Source organism: Microtus pennsylvanicus, chromosome 8 (assembly GCF_037038515.1).
Source record: "Microtus pennsylvanicus isolate mMicPen1 chromosome 8, mMicPen1.hap1, whole genome shotgun sequence".
NCBI lineage: Eukaryota > Metazoa > Chordata > Mammalia > Rodentia > Cricetidae > Microtus > Microtus pennsylvanicus.
This window is the reverse complement of record NC_134586.1, coordinates 103,393,260-103,405,399: the sequence shown is the minus strand read 5'-3', so window position 1 is coordinate 103,405,399 and position 12,140 is coordinate 103,393,260. Positions and strand designations below refer to the sequence as shown.

Below are 12,140 nucleotides of genomic sequence, written 5' to 3'. Positions count from 1 at the left end.
CCTGGAGCATACCACTTTTAATCCCTGATATTGAAAGTACATCATCAAAATATGAATTGTTTCTTATTAATTAAGATGATAAAATGCAACCAAAGATAACAAATCTGGACATCAGAACTATGACTGTTTATTTAATTAAGGATACATTAAAACAAATACTCAATAATTAAAATTTTTATTATTTAAGACCTTTATTAACAGGTGCTTGCAGTTTGTTGACTTTTTTTGAAAAAATCAAGTTAAACTTTTTATTACAAATTAAAAATGAAGTTCTTAAAAATCTTAACTTGACCAGATATGAAACAATTTAAAAACCAAAAAAAAAAAACCATTAAAGGTGTATTGAGAAAAACCAGACCTTTTTTTTTTTTAAAAAAAAAAAACACATTTGTCATTACCAAAAAGAGACATCTTTAGGTAAAAATAATAAAAACCCCATGCTGCATAGATAATGCAGATAATTCTAGCGTATCTGGTCAACGGGCAAAAAGCAAGCACTTAAGGTCTTCAGCTCCAATCTTTGTTCATTTCTTATTGCTGGAATTTCATATTCGTTTCTTCTTGTTGGATGACCAAACTGGATGATGGTAGAGATGGTAAACCGCCATTTACTCAGCCCCGCCCTGCTCAGCCTCGGGAGCGGACGAATTCTCAGCTGGTGGATCGGCTGCTTTTGTCTCTTTGCCATCTTGTGGTTTAGGGTCCTCTGGGCGTCTGCGTCGGTAATTGAAGTTGCAGCGATACCGACGTTGAGGTGGCTGCTGACCTTGGGTCTCGTCTCCTTGATTTTCTTTGTCTTCTTCATTGCCGTCCTCTCTAGGCTGTCTTTGGCGAGGAGGGCCCCTGCGAAATCGTGGTCTGTAACGCCAATACATATTCTGTCTCACTGGTCTACCTTGCTCTTCTGCACCCTGGTTGTCAGCACCCTCCATCACTTCTCCTTGCACAGGAGGGTTGGAATACTGTGGTCGACGCCCATAGGGTCTCCGCAGATGGTAAGGTGGGAACCTTCGCCTGTGATAGGGCCGGCATTGTTGGGCTTGGCCTTCAGGAGCGCTTTCCCATCCCTCGTTCTTTTCCCCACTCTGACTATTCTGGTAATTCTGCTGGTAATTACGTGGAGGACCCCTACGAATCGGGTAGCGTCTATAATGGTTACGGTCTGCTGCGTATTTACTGCCTTGAACTGGAACTCCACCAGGGCCTGTAATATTTGCTGCCTCCGCACCCTTTTCTCCTTCAACAACATCAAACTCCACAGTCTCTCCATCTCCTACACTGCAAAGGTACTTCCTGGGGTTATTCTTCTTTATGGCAGTCTGGTGTACAAATACGTCTTCCTTGGTGTCATTCCTGTTGATGAAACCATATCCGTTCCTTACATTGAACCATTTTACTGTTCCCAAAACCTTCCTTGCGATGACCTTCTTGTCCCCGCCAGCGGGCGCCTCCGATGTGAGGCCGCCCGGGCCATCACTCCCCACGCCGCTGCCCGTGGAGCCAGGCTTGGTATTGGCGACGCTGAGGGCGACAGCGGTGGCGGCGGCCTCGCTGCTCATGGTTGCGGTGGTGGTGACTGGGGCCGGCGGCGAAGGCTGCGGCTCCTCCCGGGGTGTGATGGTGACTAGGCCGGCGGTGGCGGTGGGGCTCTCAGGGCTCTCTGGGGTCCGCTCTCCGCTTCCGCTACCGATTGAACTCTCAATAATTAAAATTAATCAGTCTTCCAGAATATGTTAATAAAAATCCATTCTGTCTTAGTCAAGATATAAGTAAGATGTCATTGCTATTGCTCAGTAGTGTTTCCTAATATGTGGAATAAACAGACATTTATTGCAAGCAAAACAGTAAAATAGAATAATAAGTCATTAGGTTTTGTGCTAACAATGTACTCACAGACAAAAATAAAATCAAAATGGAAGTCAAAATACATTTAGAATTAAACAATAACAAATACATTAAATTTTTGAGACAACTTTAAATATTACTTCAGTAAATTAGAAGTGAGCTGAAATTGTCATGTCAAATGGATTTAAACAAAGACAAATTAACTAAGAGAGAAGCAGGAAACAAATATAGCAGCAGAATGTAAAATCTAAGATGTCCTACAGCAGATGCTCATACACCTACCTGCTATTTCACTGGAAAGATCGAGAAAACCCCTGCAGCTCTTCTCTAAGAGAAAGCAATAGTCAATGGTCAGTAAACAAAGCAAGATTGTGAAGGAGGAGATACTACATATAAACTTCTGTCAGACTTTGTATTGTTTGAGACAAGGTCTCTCTCTCTCTGGCTCTGACTGTCCTGGAACTTGCTTTGTAGACCACGTTGGCCGTGCACTCCTAGAGATCTGCCTGTCTCTGTCCTGAGTGCTAGGATTAAAGATGTGTGCCACCATGCCCAAGTGTATATATTCTTACGGTGGGAACCCGAGACAAGGATAGTTTATGTTAAAAGAACAAGAATTTAATTATATTTTCTAATTCACAATAACAAAATAAAATTCATTTTCTCTGTTTGAATGAACTTTAGACAAAATGGAGAAAGTAAACCAGAAAAATGTAAACAAAGATAAAATCCACTCTTTTGCAACATTAAGTCATGTCCTACAATGTAAAACATTTGTCTCGACTCTAAAACAAACCTAAGCATAAAAAGGCATATCCAATCTCAGTTGTGGTCCTCTGGACTGAGGAAAACAACATTAAAATCATGTCCTAAAATGCAAAGTGGTGGCTGTTACTCGAAAATAATCTAACATAAAAATGCACGGCCATACTCAGGCACAGTGTTCTGGAACGAGGAAAACACACCTCATGTGGCCTCCTGTCAGCCTTGGCTCCTCTTTGCCCTTGAGGGTATGATCAGCTTAGCGAGCAGAAAAGCCAACTGCATTAGTTAGTTTTCTCATTAAAACAATCGAATACCTGACAAGAAGCAGCTTAAGGAAGAAGGGGTTGTTTTGGCTTACACATTAAGCTGATACACAGCCCTGGTGTCAGGGAGAATCTGGCAGCAGGAGCCGGAGACAGCACCACATCCACGGGCGGGAAGCAGAGAGCACTGAGTGCTGCTGCTCAGGACACTTCCTCCTTTCACTCAATCTGGGACCCCAGCCCGCTGGTTGGTGCTGCCCACTTTAGGGTGAATTTTGTACCCTTAACTAAATATCTTTAAGAAACACTCTCATAGATACATTCAAAGGTGTGGTTCCATGGTAATTCTAAATCTTGAGCTGGTGATCAAGATTAGCCATTATACCAACACAGTGAAAGACCATGACTATAATGAAACAGACAAGTCCATTGTTAGAGGTAACAGCACAGCATAACCAGAAAAATTGATGTAAACTTGATATAATGATACACACTTCTAAATATCACCAATATAAAGTACGAAATGTACACCAAAATGTAATCTCAATATGTTCTGTGGCATGAACAAAAATGTCTTCTGAAAATCAATGTGTCAAGGGATGAGCAAATTGTTATTGAGCATAGTGACAGAGTTTCCTTTAGATGAATATAAGATTATATTGTAATGTAATAGAGTCAACTAAATGAAGAGAAAAATATATGGTGGATAAAGTGAACTCATTTCAATAAAAATTATAACAAGATTTTTACAGTATATGACTAATTATAGAACTCTGTAAAAAGAAAATCAACACCCCCCTCCCCCCCGCAAAGCCAGGGCTATGAACAGCAAGGACTAAGTGAAAGTCACTCAGAAGCTAAGATCCACTTAGGCAAGAAAGCTCTCTGTTCACGTCCATGGAAACAACACAAGCGGACATCCTGACTCTTCCTCTCCCCTGCAAACAATGCGGTGTGTGGTCTGTGTGCTGTGAATAGAAAAGGGAACTAAGTGTTAGTGTCTGGATCACAGCAAATGCCACGGGTCGTGAGTGAAGACCCAGGTACCGCCGAACGATATAAAATGAGAGCAAGAGAGGACTAAGATTGGGGCGGGGGAGCTGTCTCAAAAGGAATAATAGTGTCACACAAAGAATATGACTTTAGGAAATAGAATTCTGAAAGCAAAACAGATCATTGCCCATGGAGGAAGATTATAATGAACTGAAGTACCCTAAGTGTAAAGTTCTTTTAATCTACTCTGCAAGGGAAAAGCAAAATAGTGGCTAAGCAAATATTTCTGTCGCCCGCATGACTGGGAAAGTTCGATGGAAAGAATACTGAGTAAATGTCCTAGAGGGGAGAGCCGCAGCTGTGCCAAAGATGCTACCAGGGTGACTGACCGCTTAGGACGTTCTGATCGTGAAAAGTTGGGATGATGCAGATCGACAGCCAAATTATCTTGGGTTATTTTTATTCTCCTTAATATCCACTCCTTGTCCCTCTGTGTCTGCTACCATTAAATTAAATCCTTTGGGATGCATCAACTTAACAGATTATTAGCTTCGAACAACCTGAACGCTAAAACTGCCATCGGGTGACTCCTGAAACCCGTGACACAGATTTATCTGGCACTCACTTGATGTTTCAACCAGCAAATTTTCAAAGTGCCTTGATTTATGATTTCCTTTTATTATGTAGCTATAAAAACTTCATAAAACCTTTTACACATTGGAATATCTTATTTAAGGCAACCCAAATCCATGTTCCTGGGCCATGGCCACTCATTTTTAGTTCCAGAATAAATCATCTCTTCCTTCGTCTAAGGTGAGAGCCGTGTTGTACAGACAGTATGAAAAACTGCAAGTCAAGGTGAAAAGAGATCTCGAGAGCCACACAGAGCACTGTAAAAGTCAGAGCACGTGCGTTTGTCAAGTTCTTGCAGTAGACATGTGGGTAAGGAGCGCGTACCCTGGTGAACATTTTTTCAGCGGGGCAGTAGAAGCTGAGTGTGAGCTCCGAAGACGCTGAAGTATCGCTTCTTACCGCTTCACTCCTGCGGTTTCCGTCTGAAACCTACACCCACGCACTAGGATGCTCCCAGCATTGCCGCTACCATAAAGTCTTAAGGCTTACGGTGATTAACAACAACTGAAAACCCAGCCATGTATTGATTTTACCGTACGATGCGGCTTCCAACAGAAACGCAGAAGCTCTGTTCAAAATCGGCACTCGGTGGGAAGGCATGAGTGATGTTTTCATACTTCATCTGACCGATCAAAGGAGGAAAATAGCAAAGGATGTTGTGCCGTAGTATGAGCCAGAGAGGGAGGGAAGATACGTAGAAGGAAGTTAGATGGAATGGGTTCCCTGTGATACCTCTGCTCAAGGAATTTTCTGCAATGAATCCGAGCATGGGAGAGCCTGGTATTCGATGTCATAATTATGTCTAAATTTTTTGGTTATTTATGTAATTCACATAACAGTACATTCTCTAGTTAATTGGTCATTATTTCGTTTCACAGTATGTGTGTGGTGTCCATTTGTAAATGAAATTTGATAACCTGGACCTTTAATATCATTATTGGCAGTAAGAAGTTCAGAAAAATGCAAGCACCAGGAAACCATGCGGCCAGTAGCATTTGTATTGAAACCACTAGAATTGCAGGCAATGAAATGACCAATTTGTTGCCCTTTGGTAGACTTTACATTGGATACTCATTTAAGTCTCCTTACTGGGCAAGGCCAGCTTCCCAAGAGGCACTAACTGAAGGACAAAGTCCCACTTGCGCCTGTGGCAACCTGTGCTCCAGCTGAGCTGGCCAGGGGAGTCTGTGGGGACCAGTAGCAATTCCAGGTGTCACCCCACCAGCTGGAACCTGCTCTGGGGTCTTTTAGGAAGGTGTGGTTTTACCCAAATAGCATTATTCGAAACTAGAAGAGTAGGAAGTGGCTCTCCAGTGAGGACACAAATGTCCATTGAATTGTAGACGCTGGACATTAGGGGCTGTCACTTGATACTCTTTAAAGTAGCATTAGTTTTGAGTTCTTAAAATTCACAGTTTCTCAAAATTTTTCACCCAATTTCTCTTACATGTTGCCTTTGCCTGAGGCCAGAACTTCTTATCTCATTTTTATAGGAAACAATTCCATGGATAGCCCAGCTTCTTTCACAGCCCATATATTGCTTATTCTGCTCTTTATCTTTCTCTCAAAGTCTCATAGCTTTTAGGTGTTTTTTTAAAACCTGGCTATTTCTGACTTACTGTTTACTTTTATATACCTCAAGTCCCTATTGTATTTGGCTAAATCTGACTCAGAATAAAGCCTGTTGTACAAGGATAAAGAAAAGGAGAAGAAATCACTAGGAAAAAGAGACCCTTAGCAAAAAAGAAACCATTAGAAGAAAAGGAACAACACCTATTGCCAGAAACAAGCGTTAAAATAGCCCCAGTGTGTATGTGCAGAACATGCAATGTTTCAACAGAGAAATGCAGCTTCTAAAATCATCTAAATGCAACCACAGAACTGAAGAGTTCCATTTCTAAATGTAAGAGTGGGTTTCATGGTTCTGAGAGGGGGTCCCTCTCACAAAGATGCTATTAAATATGAGCTGTTGAAGTCACCGCCATCCCCAGCTGAACCCTTTCAACCACACCATCACTGTTTCATTTGATCTCACTAATGTTTTAGCATTTGAACTAATTCATCAAAAGAAATCTTTTTTCTGAGGGAAGTTGTTAATCCTTTATCTTTCTGACTTCTCTCTACCTGCTGATGTCCGTGGTAACCTGTGTTTGTGCTAAGCCTCTGTTCTCTCTGTGATGACTGTTCTCTAATTGATAGACTCACATTTGTATCCTCTTTGGAAGGTTATAGGGGTGTTTGAACCTTCTGCAGAAGACACAGGAAACCTCCTAGGCTAACCTCTGCATGGGCCCTGAGTTGGTGACCTGTGGCTTCTACTATGACTTTGTGGTACTCTGGCCACTTGCACTGAAGGCTCTCGACAGAGAGCAGGGTTTCCACAGTGACATTTTATGAAGTGTCACTTACAAATTTGATCCTTAGTATAATTAAAGTGATCTGACTCATATCAAATGTGAAAGGCAATATAATGTCAAATCCACTTTATGTAGAGTTTACAGAGATGTCTTGAGGAAGAACACCATACCTTTTACATCTAACTGTGCTCCGACACATTTACTGAACCCCCATTTGGGCTCATCAGATCAGTACAAACAGGATTCTTCCCGGTTATCTCACACAGAACTCAATATGAGCAGGAGGAGACGATGACATTACTATCTGTCACTTCACGGCCTGCAAAAGATGGGACAAACATTCGTTTCTTAGAAATGGAATGCTCATCCTCCGCAACCCAGGGAGGTCATGAAACCAACGCTGCTTAGTTGTCTTGTCAGTAACTGTATTCTCATGCTGTCACTGTGAAGTTAGAGACAGCGGATGAAAGTCACCAAGCACAGCTCTTAGACTGTCGTCTCTAACCAATCACCAGTGGCTTGTGTTTAGAGAGGACTCCGCTGCCACTTGGCAGTAGATGTCTGTGTGTGGTAGAGAAAGGTATCCCCTCTGTGCTTCCACACCAAATGCAGGTTTCACACCAGAAAAGCCAGCAGCCTCCGACTTCATAAGCCAGGCCAAAGCGGTTGAATGTCCTTCAGCAGCTTTCCTTCACATGGGCACAGACTCCACGTTTGGCACGAGCTAGCTCCTCACACAGAAACCCAGTCCTAAGCAACACACCTCCCGCATCTATAACTTATGGAACATTGTGCAGTTTGGCAGGGAGGACTGTAAGATCCAGAGTACCAGGAAACCTGCTGTTAAACTGTCTGTCATAGAAATGGCTGCACAAATAAGACTGGAATAACAATGGACATGTTGACATGGGAGGGGAAATTTTGCGGAGTAGACAAAGAACTATGAGCAACTACTGACTTCTGGAAGAAGGAGAGTTAGTCTCTCCCGGGGTGAGCCCTCTTCTTGGTTGTGCAGTGCAGAGTTGTCAGCCTTGAAACCATATACACACAGACAATAAGGACGGGCTCAACAATCCTATGCATACATATAACACATGTATGTAACAACAGTAGTCAAAGAAAAAGAAGCTACCAGCTTGGGAATGCAGGAAGAACAGCTTGTAATGAGTACAGAAAGCTGAGTCCTTGGATCAGAGCTGAGCGATTTAATATTTTTTTTTAAAAAAGGTGCTTAGTTACCCCCATTCTTCCTGTAGAGGAGGAGGTGGTGGTGGTGGTAGTGGATGTGTATTTATTTACACCACAGGGATGTTCAGGCATGTAGTGGTTCCCAGTGGGGAGAGGCGGAAGTATGTCAGAGTCCTATGTGCCCTGGTACAATAGATGTTTGCTGCCTCTTCATCCAGAGTGTCAATCCCTTTCCAGTGGGATAAGCCAGCCACTGTGCTAATGCAGGCTACCCGGGATCCCCAACATGTAAGCGATTCATACAAGGACTTGTTACTTGCATGCTGAGGGAAAGCTTTCTGTGAAACCGAAGTATGTGTTAGATTGTATGACCCAACCTCAGAATGCTCACTTTAACTAAGTAAATCAGACTCAGGTACGATGAGGCTGGTCACACATGGGATCTGAGCCTTTCCATAAGCTTCCACATCCCGGAGCAGTTGGTCCAAGGAAGTCCATCAAGACTGAGCATAGAAACATGTAAGTATTTTTTGGACATCATTAGTCAGCAACTCTGAAATAGATTCCTTTTTTATTATTATTAAGATCCAAAATGTTTGTGTGACAACAGTTTCACCCACCTTCTTCTGGTGCCACAAGATGGCAAAAGTCCCTCTAGCTGTTAAGTCTGCTATCAACATCTCAGCTGTGCTATGTTTTCATTGGTAGAGCGTCACTACTTCCCCAGTAAGGGGCACTAAGTGGCATGTCCAGAAGCTGAGGACACTCTACGGTTTACATCAACTCCTAATTGCCGTGATTATCGCCCTTTGCACTTCAAACATTTCTGTCCCCATCACATCCGGACACAGGTGGCCTCAGCAATTTGATGGCTCAATAGACTTGTTACATTTTCAGTCAACTAGATATGACTTACTTTCATCCAGAGTTCAGAAAAGGAATAAAAACGTAATGCCTATTAAATGTACCCAGAACTCATTGCTCTAGCAGTGAAAACCTGTCAGTTTCCTATTTCTTCTGATGCTCACCAATATGAAACTAAACTAACCGAAATACAACTAGTAATTTTGTTCACTGTAGCTTGTCCCAAATGTTGAGATGTACAATCCCCAAAGTCCTTAACACACATGACCAGAGGGATCAGCTGCAAGTGGAGACTTAGGGAACATTGCCCCCCACAATCTTCTCTTACTTATTTGTGGAAAAGCACATTAATGGTATAAAATGATCTTAAATTTTCTGGAACATCTAAGGGGCTGATCCACTCACCCCAGAGGCACCAGGTTGCGCTCAGGTCCTGAGTTACCTCTGGTCCTGGGTTAAATCGCGTGATGCACTCTGTTCTTTGGGAATTTTCAGACATCAGCCTAGCAATTTCATAGACAAAGGAGCTATATATTGACATCTTGATTGAGGTTTCACTTTAAACAATGTGCTTATAAGATAGGGATTGTGAGTAATGCTGTTTTACTTTAAATAATAATTAGGGTTTTCTTATAAAAGAGTATTGAAAAGAATTGTTTGAAGAGGTTTCAAAGCCTTCTTAATTTCAGCCTGTCTCTGAGTTAGAGACAATTTTCATAATTTTATTTTCAAAAGTATAGATCCATCATTTCTCTAAGCACCTAAGTAACAATTTTCTTTCAAAGGTTGTGGGATCTTTTTTCCTTCTATCATATTTCTCTTCAAAAGATCCTCAGTTTCAAAGAAGAGATAAATATTTTATGTATGCTGTTTAGGAGTCTTACACGTTTAATATGAGGAGCGGAGCTGCTTTGTTTTCATTGCTGATGCATTTGGGGGATGACATTTGAAATAGATGTATATATACAATGCACACACATGCACATATACACATACACACATATATGCACACATGCACACATACATACACACGCATATATTCATACACACACATGCACATACACACTGTATTCTGTTTAAAAATCTGAATGTTTAAGACCTGACTTGTGGAAATACCATGAATATGATGGAAATAGCAGCTGAATTTCAAGCCGAAATCTTCAGCACATGGAGGAGAATGGGAACATTATGTTTTGGTCACTTTTCTCTTCCTTGAGATTCAGGGCCTATTTCCGGGATGCTCCACACCATCTTCCAGCAATGCAGCCAAGAAGACCAGGGAGAGCCAAAAGAAGCAATGAGCTAAAAGCAAGCAAACTATAAGGACTCAATCATGCATATGGTTTTAATTAATCAAAATATTATCAGTGAAGGTGAAATCAGGGCAAGGGAATACTGTAACACATGTGCAAGCAGATAATCATTTCACTTTCAAATGAAAACTTCATCAAAGAGAAGCCCCCACTTCTCTTGACTCTGGCTCATAAGTGAAAAGACTGCTGACTCTGCAAGACTTGAGATCTAACCAGAATAACGAAGGCACAGAATGACAGAAAATGTGTGATCCAGGTTGAACAGAAAACCCTTACACCTTACTCTTGGTGTAGTCAGAAGCAACAACGCAGGGAGAGGTGAGGACTCAGGAAAGAAAAGAACTTATCATCTGCTTGCTTTGGCATTGCACAACTGGTTTGAGAAATGAACTGAGATTCAGATGAAAGAGTTCGCACTTCGGAGGAGTTTAAAGAAAGAGCCAGGGGTGTGTGGAGCATAGGGTAGCTCATCATTATCCAATGCACAGTCTATTAGACACCCCAGTGGCAAACAAGGGGTTTACCATAATTTGTACAAGATACTGGAAATATGGGCTGCTGGTCACAGTCACGGATTACCGCTCTACAGTGAAACCTGGGTAGAGTTTGTTTTCCTTGTATGTGTGTGAGGAATGCACATTTAGGACTGTGGTATGCTTCCCGTGTCTCATTTCCTTTGTTATAAAACATCACAGCTTAAATATTTTCTCTTACGTATAAATCATCTCAAAGATAAGATCCCACTAAGGTGTTTACTTGGTTACTTCAGTAGTTGAAAATAGATGAAAGCTTTGACCCAAACAATATTATGAAGTGCAACAGAAAGTCAGTGTCTTCACATGAAGCAAGAAATGGGGTCAGTTTGGCCCCATTAATTAAGTACACTAAACTGGTTGAATTTAGATAAACAGCTTGATTTAAAAACGGACGTAATCTAGAACAGACATAGTCTGTGTGTCCCCTGATTAGCTATAATCATTTAGAGTAAATTTTCTACGCATACATAGGCTTCCTTCTAGTCCCTGTCCACCCACCAATTTCCCTTCCTTGGAAACAGTGAGATGCCACGACCAACATAATGTGACAGAGGACAGAATTTTGCTACATATGTTTTAAAAATTGCATTACTATTTGTATGCCACAGGGGGAAATGTAGGTACATATCATTTTGGTGTAATGTTTAACCACATTGTAAAGCACTCAGTGTGGTATTATGAGCAACACAGGTACTTGTGCTGTTTAACGCATGTTCCTTCAACTTCCTAAGAACGTTGTTTCTCACTCACTCCCATCTCCTCCTTTTCCTTTTCCCCTTTATTTACCTTTCTTCTTCCAGCTCTTGGCCCTCTCAATCTCCCCCTCTTTTCTGTTCATCTTCTCTTCCCTTTGGTTGGCCCTCTGTACCCGAATGGGGATGATGCACACTGGACAGAGCTTTGCTTTGAGAATCAGAGGGAGGAGGACCCAGTGGCACAGTACTTGGGGCGAGCCATCTCCCTGCCCCTGAGTTACAGTCACATGTGTGTAGCAGGGTGATATGTGTGCAAAATAGTACAGAATAAAAAACCAAAGAATAGAAACTAGATGTGGAAAACGAATCTCTGGCACTTTAATAAATATAACATAATAATTAAATAAATATAAAATATAAATATGTATGACAGGAAAAACTCACATGTTTTGTATACATATGTATGTATAACTCATAAGTTATGTATGACACTGAGTAAATGCTTTTAGGCAGGCGGGTAATACAGGGAACAGCTCTTTACAACCACAGGGCTTGCTCTTCATCCCTTAATCAAGTAAGAATAACAAGGAAGAAGTGATCTCAGGGCCTCCGTGCTCTCACGCAAAAGAAGTGCCTGAACATCAATGTTGAAGGTGTTACATGGCAAATGAGCTGGCTTCTTGCTCAT

General features: G+C 41.6%; 1 pseudogene; it reads right to left on the bottom strand.

The window, feature by feature from the left end:
- Window positions 1-377: 377 nt before the first annotated feature.
- LOC142856559 (Y-box-binding protein 1 pseudogene) lies at window positions 378-1,683 on the bottom strand (annotated as a pseudogene).
- Between the last annotated feature and the right edge of the window lie 10,457 nt (window positions 1,684-12,140).